The sequence below is a fragment of the Peromyscus leucopus genome, unplaced genomic scaffold, assembly GCF_004664715.2.
Source record: "Peromyscus leucopus breed LL Stock unplaced genomic scaffold, UCI_PerLeu_2.1 scaffold_528, whole genome shotgun sequence".
In the NCBI taxonomy this organism is placed as follows: Eukaryota; Metazoa; Chordata; class Mammalia; order Rodentia; family Cricetidae; genus Peromyscus; species Peromyscus leucopus.
In genome coordinates, this window is record NW_023505429.1 from 10,109 (window position 1) to 32,495 (window position 22,387).

Below are 22,387 nucleotides of genomic sequence, written 5' to 3' on the forward strand. Positions count from 1 at the left end.
TGCCAGGCTGCGTCACGAGACAGCCCCAGTTCCTTCCGAAGGACAGCCTGTCCGCCCGTTAGGCCGGAGTCTCCAAGGTGCGCCAAATAGAAGCTAGAGCGACCACAGGCGCCAACAGGCCCGAGCATGACCCTTGCGGCCCACCATCCGCCCAGGCAGAGACGGGCGACGCCGTGACGTCACGGGGCGGGGCTTGGGGAAGTGACGCATCAGGGGGTGGGAGGGCTGGAGATCGGTCTGTTCCCGCTAGTATGTCTGCGCTGGCGCGGCTGGCACCTTTCGGTCGCGTCGGAGGCCGTCTGCTCGGGCTGCGGCGCGCGCGGCGGCTGGAGGCGGTGGAGTCCGTCAGTGGAGTGTCGGGTGGGGATGAGGGTGCGGCTGGCTCGAACCACCAGCGCTTCTGGCCCGACGCCGTCACCTTGAGGCTGGCGCCGGGCGGGTGCGTGCGCCCTCTGCTACCCCTCCCCGGAGGAATGCTGGGTCTTGTAGTCTGCCTGGACCGAGACAGTGGCCCAACGAGATCGGTGGGGTGGAGGTGACGGGCTGGCACGGGATCCCAGGGGAAGGCATGAACTAGGAGCTGAGTGATAGAATCCAGCCTCGCACAGTCCCCGGGACTGACTTTCCGTGCAGCCGGGCAGTGGGGTCGGGAGCGCAGGGAGACGGGTAGAGATGGGCTCTCAGACAAGTGAGGGCCGGACGGGGAGTGCCCTGGAGAACTGAGGACTTTCCACAATAGTCCTGGGCAGCCACGGGACACCTTAAGGCAGGAAGGTAATAAGTCCGTTATTTTTACCGTTAGGTACATTTTTTACTTTAAAATTTGGCACTTTATTTGAGACGATCACACTAAGTAGCCTCGACTGGCCTGGAACTCGTTATTTAGACCCTGCTGGTCTCGAACCATAAAATTCCGCCTGCTTCTGCGCCACCCCCCCACCCCCCCAGTGCTGGGATTAAAGGCATTCGCCACCACCGCCCGGCTTCCACCGGAGTTTTCTGCTCCTTTTTTTTTTTTTTTTTTTTTTTTGACTGAGCTTGTGTCCCCGCAGGTTTAATCCGTGGAGAGTTTTTTGAAGTCTTAATTCTTTTATCCTCTGGAGGATGCCTCCAGTCCAAGCTCACTCTAAATCCTTAGCTTGGATTTCCCTTACCTCCAATTAGGGAAGTGTTCTTAGGTCCCTAGCCCTTAGTTTGGGTTTTGGGGCTACACAGGTCTGACCCAGGTAGAGTTTGGGTGCAAACAAGTTTCAGTTTCTTTCTCGTTGGGTTTTTTTTTTTCTTTCTTTCTTTTCTTTCGAGACAGGGTTTCTCGGTGTAGCTTTGGAGCCTGTCTGGAACTCACTCTGTAGCCAGGCTGGCCTCGAACTCACAGAGATCCACCTGGCTCTGTCTCCCTAGTGCTGGGATTAATGGCGTGCAACACCCACCGCCCGGCTCTCGTTAGTTTATTACTCTTTCATCTATTTATTATGGTACTACAGCTTGATTCAGAGGACTAATGATTAGACAGCTTGTCTTGGGTTGGAGCCTGAGTCTCCTAGCTGCCTGAATGGACTCCCTATGAATGTCAGCCTCAGTAATTGCTTCCCAGGCATTTGTGCTTGGTTAGTAATGCTCGAAAATGGACTTCTTATTTATTTTATTTCATTTAGCATCCTATTTTTTTTTAATGTATATGAGTGCTCGATCTGCATGTATGCCTTTTGCCATATCCCATTATAGATGTTGTGAGCAGCCACAAGTGCATAGAACTCAAGACCGGGAAGAACTGAGCCATCTCTCCAGCCCCTATATTGTTTGATTTTAATTGGGTTTTCAGAGTGTCTAGTTTGCACAGTGCATGTAGCAGGGTTTGTAGCATGACATAAATTCTAGTGGTTGAGAATTACATTTCTTTTTTCTTTTCTTTTTTTTTTTTTTAAGATGTATATTATTTATTATGTGTACAGTGTTCTCTGCATGTATGTCGTCTGCAGGTCAGGACAAGAGGGCACGCAGATCTCATTACAGATGGTTGAGAGCCACCACGTGGTTGCTGGAATTGAACTCAGGACTCTGAAGAGCAGCCACCCTGTTTTAACCTCTGAGCCCATCTCCTCCAGCTCAAAAATGTGCATTTCTTAATCATGGATAATAATAGTTGTTATTGTTTTTCTCTCCCTAAAATTATGTTCTTTCATCCCTCTGTTCAGTACCCTTTTTCTCCACTTTGGGCTGGGGATGTAGCCTAGTTGTTAGAGTGCTCGGCCCAACATAGTTTGATCCCCTGCACTTCCCAGAAACCCCCTATAAAGCAGGGGGTGAGGTGACAGAGTCTGTCACGCCCCGGTTTGGGCGGTAGAGGCAGTGGATCTGAAGTTCAAGATCATTTGTGCAAGGACCATGTTCCAGGCCAGCCTGATACTTTCTAATGAGTGGCTTCCCTGTTTTAGCTCATAGTTAGAAGGTCACTCCTGTAAAAACAAGATGTGTAGAGTTGCCATGGTGGGTTTGAACTGTAAGCGTAGCATGATGCAAAGCTTACTTTAATGAAGTTACGTTTGACCTGCCACTTATATGCCTCGCTTGCAGCTGAAGTCTACGGACGAGGAAACCTGTTGTTACATTGGGTTACCCAGTACGGCTTGTTTACATAAAGCGATATTGATGCGCACAGCTAGATCTTGAATAATTAAGCAGTGGCACCTGATAGTGGCTTAAAGTAATAGGTTAGCAAGTCCTGTGGTTCCAGTGCTGGGGGCGGCTTTGGCAGAGGATGAGGAGTTTGAGGCTAGCCTGGGCTACACAGGAATATTCCTGTCCATAAGAGAATAGAGCATGGTGATAACACTCCTTTAATCTCAGCATTTGAGAGGCAGAGGCAGAAGGATCATGAGTTCCAGACTAACTTGGGATGAATAGTGAGTTCAAGGACAGCCTGTGCCACATGGTGAGTGGATGCCTCATTAAAAGTCACCTCTCACACCATTGAGCTTTCATTCAGAGCCTTCCAAATGAAGGTGCTAGAGGTTGGGTAAATGTTACACAAAAATGGACCGTTATCATCAAGCTGCTTTGACGACGATTGGAATCCCGACGAAGGGTTGTTTTTTTGTTGTTCTTTTGTGTCACTGGGTACCAAGCCCATGGTAGGTAATCACTGTACCATCGAGCTACATCCCCAGCACATGAGTTATATCTTTGTTTGGTTCATAAAATGAAAAACAAAAACGGAAAAAATAACGAGTGTTATTTGCTTGTAGGCAACATTCTTGGGCTTTGTCATCAAAATACATGTGTTCAAATTTATGAAACAGTGAATCACAGCTTCTGTCGCATAAGTTACAAAAATCAGAGACAGATAATGGTCATAAGTCCAGTGTGGTACCTGCACATGGTGAATGACTCAATAAATACCTGCCAGCAGTCTTTTAGAATGAAAGAGAATAATAAAAAACAGCCCCAGCTTGTCAAACAACTCACTCAGGCTGAGAGTTAGTTCACTGGTGAAAACAGGAGCTGCTGTAGGACCTGAGTTCCAATGCCGGCCACTCAGAAGACAAGCCAGGAGTTGCCTTCGCACGTGCTATATAGGGACAGTCAGAGGATCCCCTGGGCCTTGCTAGCCACTGACTAGCCCCGGGTTCAGTGGAAGACCTCTTCTCAAGGGAATGAGGTAGAGTGATTGAGCAAGACACTTGATGTCCTCTGCTAGGTAGGAGAAAGACAGAGGGAAGCAGCACAGCAGTTTTGCCAGTTTTTGGTCCCAGTTTTAAGGCTAAATTTAAAAACCAGGGAAAGGAAAAGGCGGTGAGCCGGTCGGGGTCCATTTTGGTGTAGATGAGATGTGCTAGCTTCAGTTTTAAAATGCATCTGAAAGCTGAAAGACTTTCTGCTCTGGAAATGCACTAAGAAGCCATTTTTCTTACTGCTTTTTCTCCTAGTGCTGGGCGGTGGTGGTGCACATCCGCCCAAGTACAGGGAGTTTCCCCAACAACGAAACCAGAAGATCCAGGCTGAGTTCATAAGCTCACTCATGTGGTTCTGGATTCTGTGGCGCTTTTGGCATGACTCGGACGCTGTGCTGGTAAGTGTGCGGGAGAATGGTTCTAGTCCTGACCTGAGAGCAGGAGAGAAAGATGGCATGGCTAGCTTAGCTTGTGTGTAGATCTCCTGTCCTGTCCAGGTATCCCTTTACCACCATATTGTCTTGTTACCTAGTGAAACGTCGTTTTTTGGACTGTTTCCGTGGTGATGTACATTTGGGAGATCTGTGATTTATGGTTTCCATTAGGTTGCCAGGTAGGGAGGGGGGCTAGAAGTAATTCTTTTATGATTGGTGAGTTAACAATTATCTTCATTTGTAGCTTACATTTCACATTTAACTTTTCTGGTTGAGCCAGGTATTTTTCTTCTTTTTTTTATTTATTAAATTTTTCATTTATTTTATATACCAACCACAGTTTTCCTTCCTTCCTCTCTTCCCGTTGTCCCTCCCCCAACTCTCTCTTACCTCACTCCCATCCACTCCCCATTCAGAAAGGGGCAGGCCTCCTTTCTGACCCATGGGGGTCAACAAAGCTGGCACAAGTTGAGGCAGGGCCAAGCTCCTCCGCTGCATCCAGGCTGGGCAAGGCAACCCGGCCTGGGGAACAGGTTCCAAAAGCCATCCTATGTCCAGGGACATTCCTGATCCCCCTGCTAGGCCCCACAAAACAGACCAAGCTACAAAACTGTCAATTAATGCAGAGTCTAGTGGGTCTCATGCAGGGTCCCTAGCTGTTGGTCCAGAAGGGAGCTCAGGTCAGCTGTCTCGTGTGGGTTTCCCTGTCATGATCTTCACCCCCCCCCTGGCTTGTACACTCCCTCCTCCCTCTCTTCAGCTGGATTCCCAGAGCTCAGCCCCAGTGCTTGGCTGTGGGTCTCTGTGTCTGCTCTTCCACCAGTTAAGGATGAAGGCTCTCTGTTGACAGTTAGGGTAGTCACCCAATGCTGGTTACAGATGGCGGCCAGCTCAGGCACCCTCTCTCCGATATTGCTAGGAGTCGAGCGGAGGCTGGTCATCCTTGTGGATTCTTGGGAATTTCCTTGGCTTAACCCTGGAATTCCCCCCTCTATCAAGATAATATCTTTCATTACTCTCCGCTCCCTCCCTCCTTCCGTCCGTCCAGCCCCAACTTGACTAACCTGATCCTTCATGTTCCCATCTCCTCCCCTTTGCCCATTCCTCCCCACCCCTCCAAGTTTATTCAGGAGATCTCATCTATTTTTCCTTCCAGGGAAACCCATGTGTCCCTCTTAGGGTTCTCCTTGTTAGCTAGCTTCTCTGGAGCTGTGGGTTGTAGTCTGGTTATCCTTGGCTACATCTAATATCCACTTATGAGTGAGTACATACCATGTTTGTCTTTCTGGGTCTGATTACCCTCACTCAGGATGATTTTTTTCTAGTTCCATCATTTGCCTGCAAATTTCATGATGTCATTATTTTTTTACTGCTAAGAATTACTCCGTTGTGTAAATGTACCACATTTTCTCTATCCATTCTTCAGTTGAGGTGCATCTAGGTTGTTGCCAGGTTCTGAGCCAGATATTATGTAGCCCAGGCTGTCCTCAAACTACCCATATAGGTAGGACTGGCCCTTCACTCTCAATCCTCCCCTCCCTGCCTTCCAAGCACCACCACACTCAGCATTAAGTTCTTTTAAAATGTCGAACATCCTCTTCTCTGTCCAGAGCCAGAGCAACCAGATTGGGGAGTACTAGATAGAAGTTAATTTGTCTTGGGAAGGGAGTTATTGTCACATTTTACATGGACTCCTGTTTGCTAGGAAATTACATCTTTAAGACACTGAAATCTTGAGGTTGGTTGAGCATGAATGAGTTCCCTGTGGTCTCATCCCCAGCACAAAAAAAAAAAAAAAAAAAAAAAAAAAAAGGCAACAAAGATGGGCATTGAAATTTATAGGCCAGGACACTTTGAATTTTGGTAAATTTGGGTTTGTTTTCAGGATAGGTGAAAAAAAATCCTCCAATTTAAATAACAAAACTGTTTTAGCTGGCAATATGGCTTAGCAAGTAAAGGCACGTTAGTCAAGCCTGACAACCCGAATTCCATCCTGGAATCCATGTGTTGGCAGGAGAACTGTAAGCTGACCTAAGTTAACGGTCCTCTGACTGTCCAAGGTATGCTGGGGCATGTAGGCAAATACCCACGTGCATGATAAGGAAATGTAGACAATACACAGTTTTGATAGGTTCAGAACCATTAGGATGCTCTGCTTCTGTCCTCTTAGAACTTTTCTGTGCCCTTGCTTCTTCAGGAGGGGCTGCTTGGGCTGCACATTTCCTGCTGGAGACATCTGCATTTCACTACAGTTCGGTCGTCGGGAGTATTCGGCTGTGGGTAGTAGAGATATTTCAGCCAGATAGGTCTCCAGGTCAGGAGTGAGTGCTGCCCCTGGAGGCTCCCGAATCTCATAGTAGGAGTTGAGGGCTTTTGAAACATTTTGTTTTGCCAGGACTATGAGAAATTGCTGAGACAAGGAATATATATGCGCATATGTCTGTGGCCTCATTTCCTCCTACTCTTCATCATAAACATACTCAATGACTTAGGCTGCCACCTCCGAAATTTGAAGCCACTATGTGTAATGGGCAGATTGAAGTGGGTTGAGTCACTGATTAGTTCTCATGTATGGCAGCTGCTGGCTATAGTAATTACTGCAGTCAAGATTTATCTTGGAACTTAATTAGCTGCATTTATTATTACAAACTCTTGACTTTGTTTTCTTTTGACTGGTTGTCACCAGGGCCACTTTTCGTACCCAGATCCTTCACAGTGGACAGATGAAGAATTGGGGATCCCTCCTGATGAAGAGGAGTAAGAGCATAAACTCAACCTGTACAAGTAGGTATGCCCTAACGTCTTGTTTTTAATTTTTTTTTCTTTCGAGACAGGGTTTCTCTGTGTAGCTTTGCGCCTTTCCTGGAACTCACTTGTAGCCCAGACTGGCCTCGAACTCACAGAGATCCACCTGGCTCTGCCTCCGAGTGCTGGGATTAAAGGTGTGCGCCACCTCCATCCGGCTTGTTTTGCACTCTTGATGGCCTTAACCATGCATATCCTAACAGCCACAGGTCTTATCTAATTTCTGCCTAACCATTTTCACACTGCTAGCCTGCACCCCTTTACTATCTTTCTATTCGTCATATATTAAAAACAAAAAAGTATTTTTAAAGTTAGGTTACAGTTTTTGGTTGCTATCCACTCTCTGAATAAAGATGGATGAATTCTGCATGGTCAAGGCTCTGGGTTCAGTTGCCAGTGCAAAACAAAGTGCAGCAAAACCGAGACCCCAGGCTTGCTGGTCTGTTCCTGCAATTCCAGCACTCGCGAGGGAGAGGCAAGAGATAGGGATCAGATAACGAGACTGCAGAGTGAGTTGGGGCCAGCCTGAGCTAGTTAAGACCCTGCCTCAAAAACAAACAGCTTGGCTGTGGTGGCACACTCCTTTAACCCAGCACTCAGGAGGCAGAGGCAGGTGGATCTGTGAGTTCGAGTCAGTCTGATCTACAGAGAGAGTTCCAGGGCAGCCCGGACTACACAAAAAAAAAAATCCTGTCTTGAAAAACAAGACAAGAGAAAAGAAACCAGCTCTGTGCTGTTTCCTGGAATATAGTGGTTGGTTAAGCTTATGGTCTGTGGCTGTAAAAGCATGCCCTACTCTCACTTGGAATTAAACTACTTTAATGACTGGACTAGGAAGGGTGATTTTGCTTTTCTCTTGAAAAGCTATTTAGTCAGAGCTCAAAAAAATAAATGCTTGAATAATTGGATAAATAAGATTATGGATTTGCATTAGTAAATGTAATAGTTCTTAAAACTTACTTTTCTTTCCCTACAGGAACAAGGTGAGAAGTCTGAAGAAATTACAGCCTTCATATTTAAAGTTGTAAATTAAAGTGGTTTGCCAAGGATGAGGAACTGAGTTGTTTCTGGTCACGGCTGGCCTTCATTCTGTTCTCTAACTGCTTGCTGGGCTAAGTGGTGTGTGCCCTTTCAGCTCATCCTCGTGGGTCCCCTATGATGTAGGTAGGCTTATCTCTTTGAGGCTCTTAGGAACTCGGAGATAGTTTCTTGTTTAGCATCACACACTGGTGAGTGGTTAGGTTATATCTGATTCCAGCTTATGCGTGACTCAAGTACCACGCCTCCTCCTTAGCTCATGCCCTAGTTACATGTGTGTTGACAGGTGATATGACCATAGAACTGCTGCAGCTTGCTTGTTGCCCCAGAGGTTAGGGCTCAGCAGAGTCCATTCTTTCCGAATCTCCTGTAGGACTCATAAGCCATGCCTAACTAGGAATTTCTCAGGACTGGGATAGGGGTAAGATTTTCTACTTTTTCCAAAGTTTTGTTCCAGGGTATTTCACTTTCTGTGGCATCATGGCAGTTATGAGGAAGATAGATTTTCCTCTATCCACATAGAAAAGTCTGGTGTAACAGAGCTTGAGGACCTAACTACTTCATTAAGTTTTTGACCACCTTAGTCTTGGGAATACAGTGCCAAGATTTGAATAGGGTTGGGGGTTGGGTTACACACCTATAGTTTTTCTTTTCTTTCTTTCTTCTTTTTTTTCTCGAGACAGGGTTTCTCTGTGTAGTTTTGGTGCCTGTTCCAGATCTTGCTCTGTAGACCAGGCTGCCCTGAACTCAAGAGATCCGCGTGGCTCTGCCTCCCGAATACTGGGATTAAAGGCGTGTGTCACCACCACCTGGCTTACACACCTATACTTTTAGCATTGTGGAGAGTGAGGCCAGAGGATTGTACCTATCTCAAAATCACACAGACAAAAGGATTCTGTTTTTAGAGGGCTTTAAGAAGGAATGACAAGGGCTGGAGAGATGGCTCAGAGGTTAAGAGCACTGACTGCTCCTCCAGAGTCCTGAGTTCAATTCCCAGCAACCCCATGGTGGCTCACAACCATCTGTAATGGGATCTGGTGCCCTCTTCTGGCCTGCAGTCATACATGCTGTATACATAATAAATAAATCTTAAAAAAAAAAAAAGGAATGACAGGTGATAAGTCAGTACTCTGAGATTTGCTCAGAGCTTGGATGATGTACTAAGGCATTTTAACTGTACCCTGAGTAAGTAGGATTTACAGGAGTGTGTTTAGGAACAAGGTGACCCATTAAGGTCTAGATGAAGACCGGTTTTGTCTGAGAAAGCCTACTGTGGCTGTGAACAAGTAAGGAAAGGTGGGAATGGAATGGCTGCTTGTTTGTGTTTGACAGTAAGTCTTTTTGACCAGTTTGTGCAGGCCTCGGGCTGGAATGATAGGGTTTCCTGTAACATACAGTTTTCTACTTTTTCTTCAGTTTCCAGAGGTCACAGTAGCAGAGAAGCTGAAACAACTAGAACAGCTGTCTTTTTCACTGGCAACCACAGTAATCCCAGGCTGTGCACTGGGCACTTCCATGGGGCGATGTGTTCACATCTGGGTGAGGGTGAGCTGTGTGCTTTCCAGGTCTCCTTATCTTCCCACTCCTTAGGCATAAAGCCACCTAGAACATGGTCTCCAACAGTGAATTTAAGCAGGATAATCCCCTTAGTTCTTTCTTTAGAAGCTAAGAATTGCTTAATAGAAAACTTGAAATACATTCTTTGTTTAGAAGAATGTTGGAATCCTCATTTCCATGTTTGGGCTGGGAACTGATGCAAGCCAAATGTCAAAAACTCCCAACCTGCTCAAAGAAATGCCCTTTATATGGCTGTATAGCACATGAGAAAACATTTAAATGGAAGAGGGTCGCAAAGAAACATTAAGTATAGCCATGTTTGATGGTGACATAATGGGAACTCACAGCAGATTGTCACACAGGCCGGACGTTATAAGCCTGTGTTAGTTCATTAAATCTTCACAGTACCATTTCTGTTTTATAAGATGGAGTTATGAGTAGATAGGTTGGAAATTTGCCAAGCCAAAACTGAGGTCCTGGCTGTAACTGTAATATGAGTCCAGTCACTCTCTTTTCCGTCAAATCTTAGTTTTTATCCATGATTCAAAGTTCCCAAACAGTACTACTTTCTGTTTATTCTAGTATGTGAACTTCAAACATGACCAGTGGAGCCAGGCCTGATGCGTAGGCCTTTTAATCCCAGTGCTCAGGAGGCAGAAGCAGGCGAATGTCTGTTGAGTTCGAGGATAGCCAGGGCTACACAGAGAAACCCTGTCTTGAAAAACCAAACACAAAAAGACATGGCCAGTGGAGACATCCCAAACTGGTTTTTACAAACCACTCATGCCTCAGTGTACAACGTGAGAGAGAAAGCATCCCAAGCTCTGGAATGAAATTGGCCAGATCTGATCTTAAGCTACCTTTTATTTGCTGAGTGTGGGCAAAGTACTTTATTTTAAACCCGTGCCTTAATTTCTCTATTTGTAAAGTAGCTTAGACCTATGGCTAGCACGAAGGAAATATGTCTAGAGCAGTGGTTCTCAACCTTCCTAACGCTGAACCCTTGACATTTTCGTTGCTACTTCAATAACTGTAAATTTTGCTACTGTTATGAATGTAATGTACATATCTGTGTTTTCCAATGTCTTAGGTGACCTGTGAAAGGGTTGTTTGACCCCCAGGTTGAGAACCACTGCACTAAATAGAAGCAGTTATATACTGTTTGCAATTAATTAATATTTTTTTAGAACATTTTATCTAAGCTGGGTCTGATTTTCACAGGAAATTTTTCTAAATGACCATTCCTGATTACAAGTATTGCTGCTTTGCTTTTCAATGTGTGGAGACTAAGCTTAAACTTTTCACAGATATGGTGCCACTTCTCTTCAAAAAACAAAACCAAAGAACAAAACAAAAAACCCAAGCAAGTTTAGGGGCTCTCTTACTGCTTCAATGAGTGCTGAGAGTGTATTCCAAAGTAAGTTTTAGGGTGAAGCTTGGTAGATAGCTAGGTTTTTGTAAACAAACGATGAAGAATGACTCACAGCAATAGTGTAGTATGCTTCTGTAATTTTACTAGTTTCCTATGCGTCTTTAATAAGTAGATAATAAGGCTGAGATAAGGCATTATATAAGAACACCTGTTAAATGCTATTACAGGAAGACACATGTCATTTTGTTTTTTAAAGACAGGATTTTTTCTGCGTAGTCTTGGCTGTCCTGGAATTCACTTTGTAGATCAGGTTGCCCTTGAACTCAGAGACCCACCTGCCTGTGCTTCCCAAGTGCTGAGATTAGAGGCAGTGTGCTACAGATGTCATTTTGTGTGGGAGCCCACAGAGGTTTCCTAGTGAGATCTGAGCTTGCTTTACCCAGCAAGGCTGCATTAGGGGTTGGCTCACCAGGTGTTTGGGATGGTCTGCACTTGGCTGTGCTGGGGGAGGTCTTTTGCTCTACCCTTGGCATTCCTTTAAAAAGCCCTTTAGAAGAGACAGAAGGGCTGATGGGTTTTGACCCAGGCCCTCCGAGGCTGTCCTGTGTTTTCTGTCTCTCTCCTCTCTTATTTTTATCTAAATATTTGCTTCTGCCTGCTCAAGAGTACCCATGGGGAAAAAGTGGGGGCAGGCCTCCACAATTTTGGTTTCACTGTCCCCAAACTATTCTCTAGAACAAGCTGGCTCTTCATGCTTTCCAGGGCCATCTTTCCATCTACAGGATAGAAGTGTGTGCTGTCCAGGAAATGTCAGTAGGCTAAGCTGCTACTGTGCTGACCTACCTCAATAGCCTCCACTTTCTCCACTTCTCAGTGACCTACCTGGTTGACAAAGACAACAAGTGTAAGTGGAGCATTGTTTGGCAAGCATCCTCTTCTGTGAACTCTCTGTTGAGAAGTAAACACGCATTTCCATTTAGGTTTCATCTTGTCCTGATGGTTTCATTACAACACCATTGTGTACTGATCTTGAGTTCTGGCTGCATAGATTTAGGTGAGGCATGTTCTTCAGAGTTTCTTGGGATTAGGATTCTCTTTTTAATGACTCTCTATTAGTTTTGTGAGTTTTGGGAGATTATCTATAACCCGACAGTAAGGTATAATGACCACAGCCCTTTCAGAAGAGCTGGCATGGGAGAGTTTAATGTAAGAAAAACATCCACATTCTGGGGACAAATTTTATAGAAAACTTCCATGTATGACACATTGAAAAGCAAAGCAGCAATAACTTGTAATCAGGAATGGTCATTTAGAAAATAAGTTCGTAAAGACAGAATAACTTTTTCTTCAGTTGAGAAAACCATAGTTCAGAGAACGCTAAGTCTCGACAGCATCTTTAGGTTAGAGAAACATGTAGTGTGGAAAGATCAGAAACAGGTCCCTGAAAACCTGCACCCTCCTGGCAATTTTTCTGTCCTTTTATACTGTTCTTAGAGGGTTTCCAGGTGTGTAGTTTTAAAGTCATCTTTTTTTTTTCTGAAACTGTCTGGTAGTTTGATGTTTTGTCTGAAGATATTTCAGGTGTTTTTCAAAATAAAGAGATTCTGAAATTAGATACATAATAAAGTCAGCCCATCCGGGAACCATCCTGAAAACGAGGTCAGCTTCAGATGTGTTTGTGTAGAGTCTGGTACTACAGAAAGTGTGTGATTGCAAGTTGTGTCACAAAGGGTTTTTTTTTTTTTAACAGTTCTGAGATAATTGAGATAATTTCTACACACCAGCTTGCCTCTTTTTGGAGACAGGTTTCTCTGGCTGTCCTCAAACTCAGACATCCACCCACCTCTGCCTCCAAACTGATGAGATGAAAGGCGTGAGCCACTACCACCCAGCTAAAAGTTTAAATTATACTTCCAAGTATGTGGTTACACAGAGAACAGTTACTTTAAGCCAGAGATGCAGAAGGTCATACAATACTTGAGGTCATCACCAAAACTTGATAAAAAGACTATTACAAGTTGGCTAGACCATGCAGGAATCTGGCCAACTTTAACTTTAACCCATCAAGCAGCAATCAACATTTTGGAACAAAATGTGCATTTTAGCTTGGACTGTCAATAGCCAGTGACTACTATTATTCGATGTCAATGCTAGAAAATAATCTTAAGATTTCTCCATGCAGTCAATCTTTATTATAGCAGTATTCGCATATTCACATCAATTACATAGCACTTTTTTGGCCTTTTTTTATAATACAGAGTTTTTAAATAACTTTACACAGAAATAAAGTTCTTCAATTTGATTTTCAGCTATCTTTTTATTTAATTCTCCATGCTTTCTATCCAAACTGAACAATATTTTCCATTATACAAATTTACATGAGAAAAAACTCCAAAGTACAAATGAAGGGGCCTGAGCAGGAAAGAACTAAAGTAATAGGAAGTAGGTATAGAGAAGAAAAAAATTCAAGCAAACATTGAGGAATACGGGGTAAGAGGGAGACATCATCCATTTGATTGAAAATAAATGTCTTTTTCTTATGAATTGAAAAATAAGCTTTAAAAATAGTTACTCCATTATAATTTTTGCAAAGCAGGTATAGAGAGGTCTGTGGATAATGAAAAAGTTCCCCCCTTTTCACTGGGCACACCCCAGACTCCAGAGAACCTTTTCAATGCTTGAGTGGAACTGAGGTGACAAACCCAAACCTCTGGCAGTTACAGACAAGAGGAATGTGTAGGAGTTGCCATAGGTTTGGGTGGTGAAACAGGAGCCGTAACTCATTGCAGTTCAAACATGAAGCATTCCCTCTCCTCTCCCTTATTAGACTTGTCCTCAGACCAAGAAGTACATATGACCATTTAGAGTGAGGCTTGGTAGATGGCTAGGGTTGTCTCCTTTTTCCTGGTCTAAAGCCAAAGAGCGGTCTATTTAATAGAATCCAAGAGACATGAGTGGTGAAGTCCATCCCCTGATCAGTTAGTTGTATGACTATCTTAGGAGAGGCAAGTGCTGTAGAAGCAAAGGATCAGAAGTACACCCAACAATGGGAATACCATAAATTCTGCTACTGGGACACAGTCCTTCAAATAAGGTGACGTGGAAGCCAAACCAATGCTGCATTGTGGAATGGCCAAAGGAAATGACCCAAAGTGTTTTCAAATAAAGGGAGGAAGAGTACAGCATACACACACATACCTGGTATGTAAACTAATACAACATGAAGATAAATAAGACATCAAGGTTAGCCACTTCTACTGGTAATTAACATGTATAAAAAGGCATATGTTCACATAACTGGTTTTAGTCAGCAATGGAACATACATTAAATGTATTAGAAAGGAATGACTTAAAAAAAGTTCACAGCTTAGAATAAGAAGCACATTTATTGCACTCTTACATCGTATTTCAGGTGACTATAGTTCATCTCCCACCTTTAGTTTTTTCCTAAGTCCCAGACTGAAGTGTCACCCTACCTTATTTTGTCCATTTCCTTCCATTTGTGCCTAGTCTGTGAGCTTTCTAGTCTGCAGTTTCTTCCTATGTAACTCATAGCCCAGCCAAACACACATGGGTCTTAAAACAACAGTGATTTTCAAGGCAAAAATAAGACTAAAACAATCACTCCCATCCCCATTCCAGCTCTGTAAACACACTTCACACGCTTCCTGTCTGTCTCCCCTGTGTACACTGTAGATGAGAACCGCAATCATGGGTGCTGGCTAATGTACTCAGCCTGCCAGGAAAAGCAAATGATTTGCACAAAACATTTTTTGATACTCACAAGAATAAATATATTTCGGTTCTGTTCAAAGAGCATTTCAATCTACAGAATTCTCTACAAAAAAATGCACCACAAACAAAACAACAACAAAAAAAAACAACAACACACTGGCTGTTGTCCTCATGCACAACTGGTTATATCACTGCAATTAGTCAAAATGGCTAAATAAAAGTAAACAATTTAGTGATACTGATTGAGTAATTAATAAAAGGGGTAGTTGGAGTTGTGGAGACTGAAATAAAGGATTCACCTTTATCACTTTACTAAGGTGGTAACTAGGTGTCCCTAAGAGAGAGAGAGAGAGAGAGAGAGAGAGAGAGAGAGAGAGAGAGAGAGAGAGAGAGAGAGAGAGAGAGAGAGAAACAGTGAGCGAGAGTTTTAACAACATTTTATATAAATGTGGATAAATGTGGCTCAGTGGTAGGATCCTTGCCTGTGCATACAAGGCCCTCGCTGCACACCCCAGTGAAAAGAAAAAAATTAGGACTTCAGATTCTACCTCAAACATACCTCATAGGAACTGTTAATTTTACCTTTCAAATGACAAAAATTAGATCTGAATTTCAGTTTAAGTGTCTCTGCCCAAATGGAAGTAGAAATAAGTTAATCTGAAACTATTAAATTATTGTCTGGTGTACTGACAGAACAAGCATCTGGTCAGCATCTTCAACTCTACCAGAGCTAGCAATAGGACCACAAATACACCAACCACTTCAGTCCCTTCTGGTATCAGCAATTCACCTTGGAATCTGAGTGAAACAGCTAAAGGACACACTGGGGAAAACATTGAGTTTCTTGGGGCTAGTGAGGAAAGGATGCAAGAACCACAGCATGGAGTGTCCAGTTTATATGCACTGGCCAAGTCTTTTACTACAATGTCCCTTTACAAAAGACACTTGCAGAGACGGCCCTGTCTTCCGCCATGCACCAGAGCGCTCAGTAGCACTAGCCAGCTTCATTTGCAAACAGGTCTTGGGAGGCAAGTTTATACTTCAAACTCTGAACACTCAGTGTCTAGGTTGGCAGCATTCTCTGGAAACAAATCAAATCTACAATGTGTTTTTTCTCATTGAGTTAGAACATGATTGCTGCCCAGCACACACTACTTCAAAACTAAACTACAGCAGTATCTTAAAATGTCAAACATTGTATACAAAAGTTCCATGCTTTGAAGAGCCTATGGGAGTAGAAAAAGTTTCTCTAGAAATGTCACTGAACTGTATTTTCAACCTAGTTGCTCTATGTGGTAAATATTTCTGGCTATACTAGGGATTATGTGCTTTAAAAAAATAATTTTGTTCATTGAAAATTTACTATTTTCTCATGTTTTTCGATGTGATTTTGGCTATAAACTCTTTAGTGCAGTTATCTTCGCAGTCTAAATTGCACTCTAAAAAATATTAACACAGCTGAGTTAAACCAGACTGGCTGTTCTCTTCATAAATCACTGATTTCTGCTAAATGTTAGCTTGTTATTGCATCATGAAGGCACAGTAAAATCATTTGGCAAATTGTCAAGGTGTTTTTCTCGAGCCTCCCTACACTGTTTCATTCCTGTAAGCTGCCTGCTGTTTCTACTCACAGTGACCTTTCCATCTCTGGCTGTGGTTTTAAAAATAGCTTATTGGTTGACATCTGCTGGTCAAGGTGCTGGTATTAGAGCACAACAATGCCAACTTAGACAAAGAAGAGAATCTTATAAAAAGGGCATCCTTCTACCCTCTTAGCTGGGCAGTCTCTGTAGATGAACATCTGTGCACGTGACAAAGCTGTGGCCAACTCACTATGAAGGTATACTGTTTTGCCAAACCTACTACTGAAAGGTAGAATTATATCACGGTTAGCAAAGTGTTACCATAACTATTTAACTTCATGCAACTGACTGAAGGTAAAGATTCTGAAATATATTAAACAGACTCTGGCACCAATTCCAACAACAGATACTCTGAGCTACACCTTTAAAGAAAAAAATCTTCCAACAGTATCACTGCTTAAATGTATAATGCCCTTTAGGACAAAACGAGTGCTCACCTACAAGTACACATAAAAGTTAAAATTTTCTATCATCTTCATGTTCTAGAGCTCCTGACTTTTCATACTTTAAAATAAATAAATGTTCATTACCTCATTCTGAGGAGGTAGTTTTTTGAAGAGGTCACCTGATCCCTGCACTGTGTTTCCAACTAAAGCTAGATGCTGAGGTTTGCAAGAGTCTGGGAGGTGGATGTGCGGTAGGGACAGGTGAGATCTGAAGAGGGACAAAACAGCAGCTCTGACAGTGCCTGACAAGTACAAGACATCACGTGATAAAAGAAGTGGGACTGCACCAAGACTGAGGAGTATTTACAAGGTTTCTGGTTGACAGTGCTGAAGTCTTGAATTACATTCTTTACATAATTCCTTCTCCGTACCAGCATAAATCTAGCATACAGTTTTATATCAGATCATCTTTGAGGATGCCTCATAATCCCTCCCAGACCTCACATATGGACTTAAGAGATGGGCTGTTCAGAGAACCAGAATCTGACAGTTACACAGAACATTTGCTGAAGATGCATATAAGTACAAATGACCACACTGGATACTCTAGTCACAAATTCCTTCTATAAACTACATTTTGAGGTTAATAATATCTCAGTGTCAAAAGTTTGGGTCCTGTAGCTTAATGGTGAAAAGGTCCATCAGGAAATACTACATATTTAAAAACAATTCTATATAGTTGCTCTCAACCCTTCCCAAGACTTCACTCCTAACCCACAAAACAGACCTCAGGAAGCACTGCAACCACTTCATGGCCCGACAGCTCCAGCCTTACAAGACAGGGAAGCAGCCACATTCTGTCTATACAATTACTCATAAAGTGCTCTGCACAAACAAGGACTTCCTTGTATTTCCTTAGGAGCTCAACAAGATTATCTGCAGTCTAAGCATAAAAAAGAAAGAACCCAAAGGAAACCTTTCTCATGTTTGTAAACAAGAAGAAAAAAACTATCTGATAGAAAATAAGGAAGGCTTAAATATTTATTTCTACTTTTTATAATCTCTATTAAAAAATCTCTCAATCCCCTGAGCCTGGCTTCTGGGCACAGCTTCATTTAATATCAACTCCACTTTCCCTTTTCAAGTGAGATAGCAACCTACATTAAAATCAAAGTTAGAAGGATCCCTTTGCATTTTGTCTAGACCACTCACATGCTAAGCTCCCTCCTTAAGCTTGCTGGGCCCCCTCTTCCAGCAAGGAGGTGGCCCTGCACCAAGGCATGCCTTGGAGGCTCTAACTCCTCAGCAGGACCTAAATGTACACTGACGGCCAAAGCCTAGCTCGCTCTAGCTAATCCTGGGTAAAGGAACAAAGCCATGCTAAAAAGCATTTAAAAGGGGAACAATGCCTTTCAAAGAGTGGCACATCATATGCAGAGGCTATTTTTCATATCAGCATGAATCATTTTCATCTCAGTTTCTAACATTTTTAAGGTACTCATCTAAGACTTAAAAATGCATTGCTGCTAACTGATTAATGGGGATTCATAAAATTTCAATAGCCTTTCTTTTTTGACAGATATTTTAGCAAAAATCATCTAGCTGTTTTGTATAGGCTTAAATATATAGTGGGATCGTTATAATTTGAACCTTGAAATAATTTAAAATTCCATTTTATTTTAGATTCCATAGTATTTTTTTTCAAGTTCTTGGCTATAGTGTAGTTGCTAAGTACATCTCTTTTAGTTTGCATTTCTAAGAGATTCAAGATTCCTGGATAAGAGAGGTACTGGCCATTAATATATCCAGTCATTTTCTTTTGCTACTATGGTAATTTATTACCCTTAAAGCCAAGGGAAGCTGTAACTCGGGTTATAATTTTGATCTGTGCAAAGATAAGATTTAGGGTTTTAAAAAAAAAAAAAACCAAAAAAAAAAAAAAAAACCAAAAAAAAAAAAAAAACTGATGACAGGCCTCACACCTTCCTGCAACTCCAATGTCCCCAACAGTTCTATTTCTATCTAGGGAACTCAGCTACTAAATTACCCAACCTTCTGAAGACCAGGCTTGGGAAAAAAGGAAGGAGAATGACTGGAGACACCACCAATTTTATTTTAGGTTGCATATTATAGATTAAAGACTAGAAAGAGGATGTAGGGTGTAGTGTAGGCGTTAAGTTGGAAGAAACAATGGGATTGTTAGCGAAGATGTTAGTGTGGATCCAGCAAGTACCATTAATTTAAAAAGTATAAATAACTGTCATTATGCTAAGACTCCCCATAATTTTAGGTAAAGAAAAGGATAATAATCATTCTTTAAAAGTTGCTTACAATTAACAAAAATATAATTTTCAGGATATATATTCTGGTGGGAAGTATTCTTTTATTCCAATTAAACCTGAAAATTATTTTCTTTTATTAAAAATAAAAATAGACAAAAACTCAGAAATTAAAACCTGTACCTTACATTTAAATTACACTAATTTCTCACATTCAAAACTGTCAGTAAGCAGTTTTGTAGGCTTTTAATTAGATGCTGTCCATGGCATTTTGTGCCCTGGACAAGGTAGCCACATAAGTATTTGGTGACTGGAAGAGCTGAGAGGAAGCTATGGACTGTATTTCCTGAGAATTTGCTACACTGTGGAGGAAGCAATCCCCCAGCCCTCATCTCTATTGCTGGACCCAATGAGAAAGAAGGCAATGTGTGCCAGCACTGTCCAGCCCGAGTGCTTAGCAGAGCCCAGGGAGCAAGGCAACCGAAGGGGAGAGCTGGAGGTGAGGAAGAAGATGCAGCACCCCCTTTCTCAGCCCCCAACACAGTCTCTCCTCACCTCTCACCCTCCACTGAAATTTAAAGAGCTTCACTGTGACATTTGGTGAGGACTGAACCGGTGCTACACAAAGGGGATGCTGCATTTACTCCATCCCTCAGAAGTTAACGGCGGTGGATAGGGAAAGCACTCCACAACATATCCCAGAACAGGCAAGAACGATGCTTGGTGACTGAAATCGCCCCATCAGATGACCAGCCACAAACTGGTAGTTAGAAGGGCAAAGTTGACTGGCAGACTTTCCATAGCAGATTTCCCAAGCTGCAGCAGCAAATTCTTTCCATCATGCCTGACCACCAAAAGGGCAGAATTCAGGGTCTCTCCTCTTTCTTCCTGGGAATGGGCAGACTTGTGTGCACGTGACATTTGTGTTGAAGAAGAAACACGGGCAGCAGAGAATTCTGGTTCCTAAAACATTCTTCCCTCTTTTGTTGAATAAGAAATTCCACTCTGTTCCACACGAGCTTAGGCATTGAAAATTTTGTATCTTTTAGAAAAAGATGTGAGGAACAGAACTGTGTTTTGATGTTAACAAACTGTATAAACACAAGACTTAAGAAATAAAGAGCAGATGCTGCCATGATGGAGTGGTTACTTGAAGGCTGCAAATTCTCCTGTGGAGGGAGGACAAGAGCTGATTTTAAAAAGTTATCTCAAAAGAACTTCAAGATAGAAAAGGCTCACTTTAATTTCACTGAAAGGTGACTAGTTAAAGATATTACAAACCTTGTAACACAGTCACTAGTTGAAACCTCAATTCTTTGGAATCCACAAAAGAACACAAGTGTATGTGCATGCCATGTAAAGATCAGCTCAACTGTATCAAGAAAATAACAGCTGCAGGGAGTTTCACAGCTGGGTGTCATGCTGCTGGTCAAGCCTCAAATTCATAGTGCAGGCAGGTGGGCCCCTCAACACACAAGGTCTTCCTACCTTGCCTCCTCAGTACTGTGATTACAGATTCTGTGCTACCTTGCCTGGTCCTAAATAATTATTGCTAATGACTGGTAGACTGAATCTTAAGATTACATGTTGAGAAGGTCAGCAAGGTGGTCTTGACCATGCATCCTGGGGCCTCCTCTTCTGCTTGCTGGGATTACAGGTCTACCATTTTTTCTCAGCTCTCTAAACAAGTTTTAATAATTAAGGTTTGCTTTCCTACTCTGAATACAGCTAATTGGACTGTAGACACTCTTTCCATCAAAGAGTCTTCTTAATGAGTAACTAACCAAGGCACCGTTGAGTTGAAAGACCAAAGAAGGAAGCTAAGCATAGTGGTTCATGCTTGCAATCCTAGTATTTGGCAGGCAGTGGTAAGAAAATCCAAAGTCCCAGGCCAGCCTGGGCTGCACAAGGAATTTGTTTTACAGATGAGCAACCTGGGGTTCAGAATGGTTAGGAAACTTGCCCAAAATCACACAACTTAGAAAAAAAAAAATTAAAAAAGGTCTAGAACAGAACATTTGGGTATAATCCTTTATGAGAAAGCTAGAACTCATGACAAAACAAACAAAATAGCACCGCTAAAGCCCCCCCCCCCAAAAAAAAAACATAGAGAAGCTGATTTAATTCTAGTGCTTCCTATTTTTCTAGATCTACATGATCTACACACCTTACCTATCGTATTTTTAATATTCTTCCTTTTTGGCCATCCTGTGGCCAAATGTGGAAGGGGAAATCAAATATTATGCAATCTATGGGGGAATGCTTGGGTGTCTGGTTGCACATGAGTTTCTGAGCAGCTGAGAGATTAGGAATGCCAATGCTGCTGAGAAAGGAGAAAAGAGGAGGAAGACGGGAGCGAGGCAAGGCTGGAGTGTGAGTGAGTCAAATGAAGATGGTCGAGTTCTGGGCACGGCAGTGCCGGGAAGACAGTGAACGAGGAGAAGAACGCGCTAGTAAAGCAGGTGTGAGGGGATTACAGAAAGAGCTCCAGTAAAAAAAAAAAAAAAAAAAAATCCTTCCATATACTAGGTTTCTTATGCTCAAAATGTCTGAGTATTCTATGAGCCAAGTAAATTTTGTAAAATTTTATATCGTTGCTACATGCAACGATATCTAACAATAAACTCATCTTTATGTTAATGGAAGATTTAGAAATCATGATTTTGATGGTTTTCTAATACATTACATTGTTTGATCTTTTTTTCTCATTTCTTTTTCCCATGTGGTGATCAAACACTATAGAAGCACTTGCACATTCTATAAAGTCAGCTACCACTGAGCTATATCCACAGTCCTAGGGTTTCTGAGACAGGGCCTTTATGTAACCCAGGCTTGCCTTCAAGTTGTGATCCTCCTGATTCCAATGCACTGGCTTTTTTATATTTAGAATAATGAATCAGTATATAAAATTATGATGGCATTCTCAACGTATCCAAGTGAGGAACAAAAGACAAGTCATAATAATAAGCAGTTTCCTTATATGAAATATAAAAATGTAAATAAGGAAAGTATTTCAGAAGAGTATCTGTGGTACTTACAAACTCAATTATCATTAAAGTTTTCCCAATTATCTGCTTATTGTTTTCAAAGGAGGATCATGCAAACATGATCTGTCTGTTGAATAATTATTTTTGCTTTGGGTTGTATTTAAGCATTATTACAAGTCTAAAATGAGTAACTGATTATCAGTAGGTTTTGGTTGCTATGTGACTATGAATGAAGTAGAGATAGCAGGATATTTTAGAAGACCACATGATTCTACTTTTTTGCTTTTAGATTCTCTCCAAATCACTAGAAAATTCTATTCCATCATGGTTACATTATACTCATTTTCTATCCATAAAAACTGTAAACATTAGAAGTACTTCACACTGAAATGCAAGAAGAGAGTATCAGGCATTCTTTATGGGTGGGATCTTGTACAAAGGGTATCAGGAAGAAAGTTATGAGACACAATGCTAAGTGAC

General features: G+C 42.3%; 1 pseudogene; it reads left to right on the top strand.

The window, feature by feature from the left end:
- Positions 1 to 220: 220 nt before the first annotated feature.
- Positions 221 to 7,970, top strand: LOC114701550 (annotated as a pseudogene).
- The last annotated feature ends 14,417 nt before the right edge of the window (positions 7,971 to 22,387 follow it).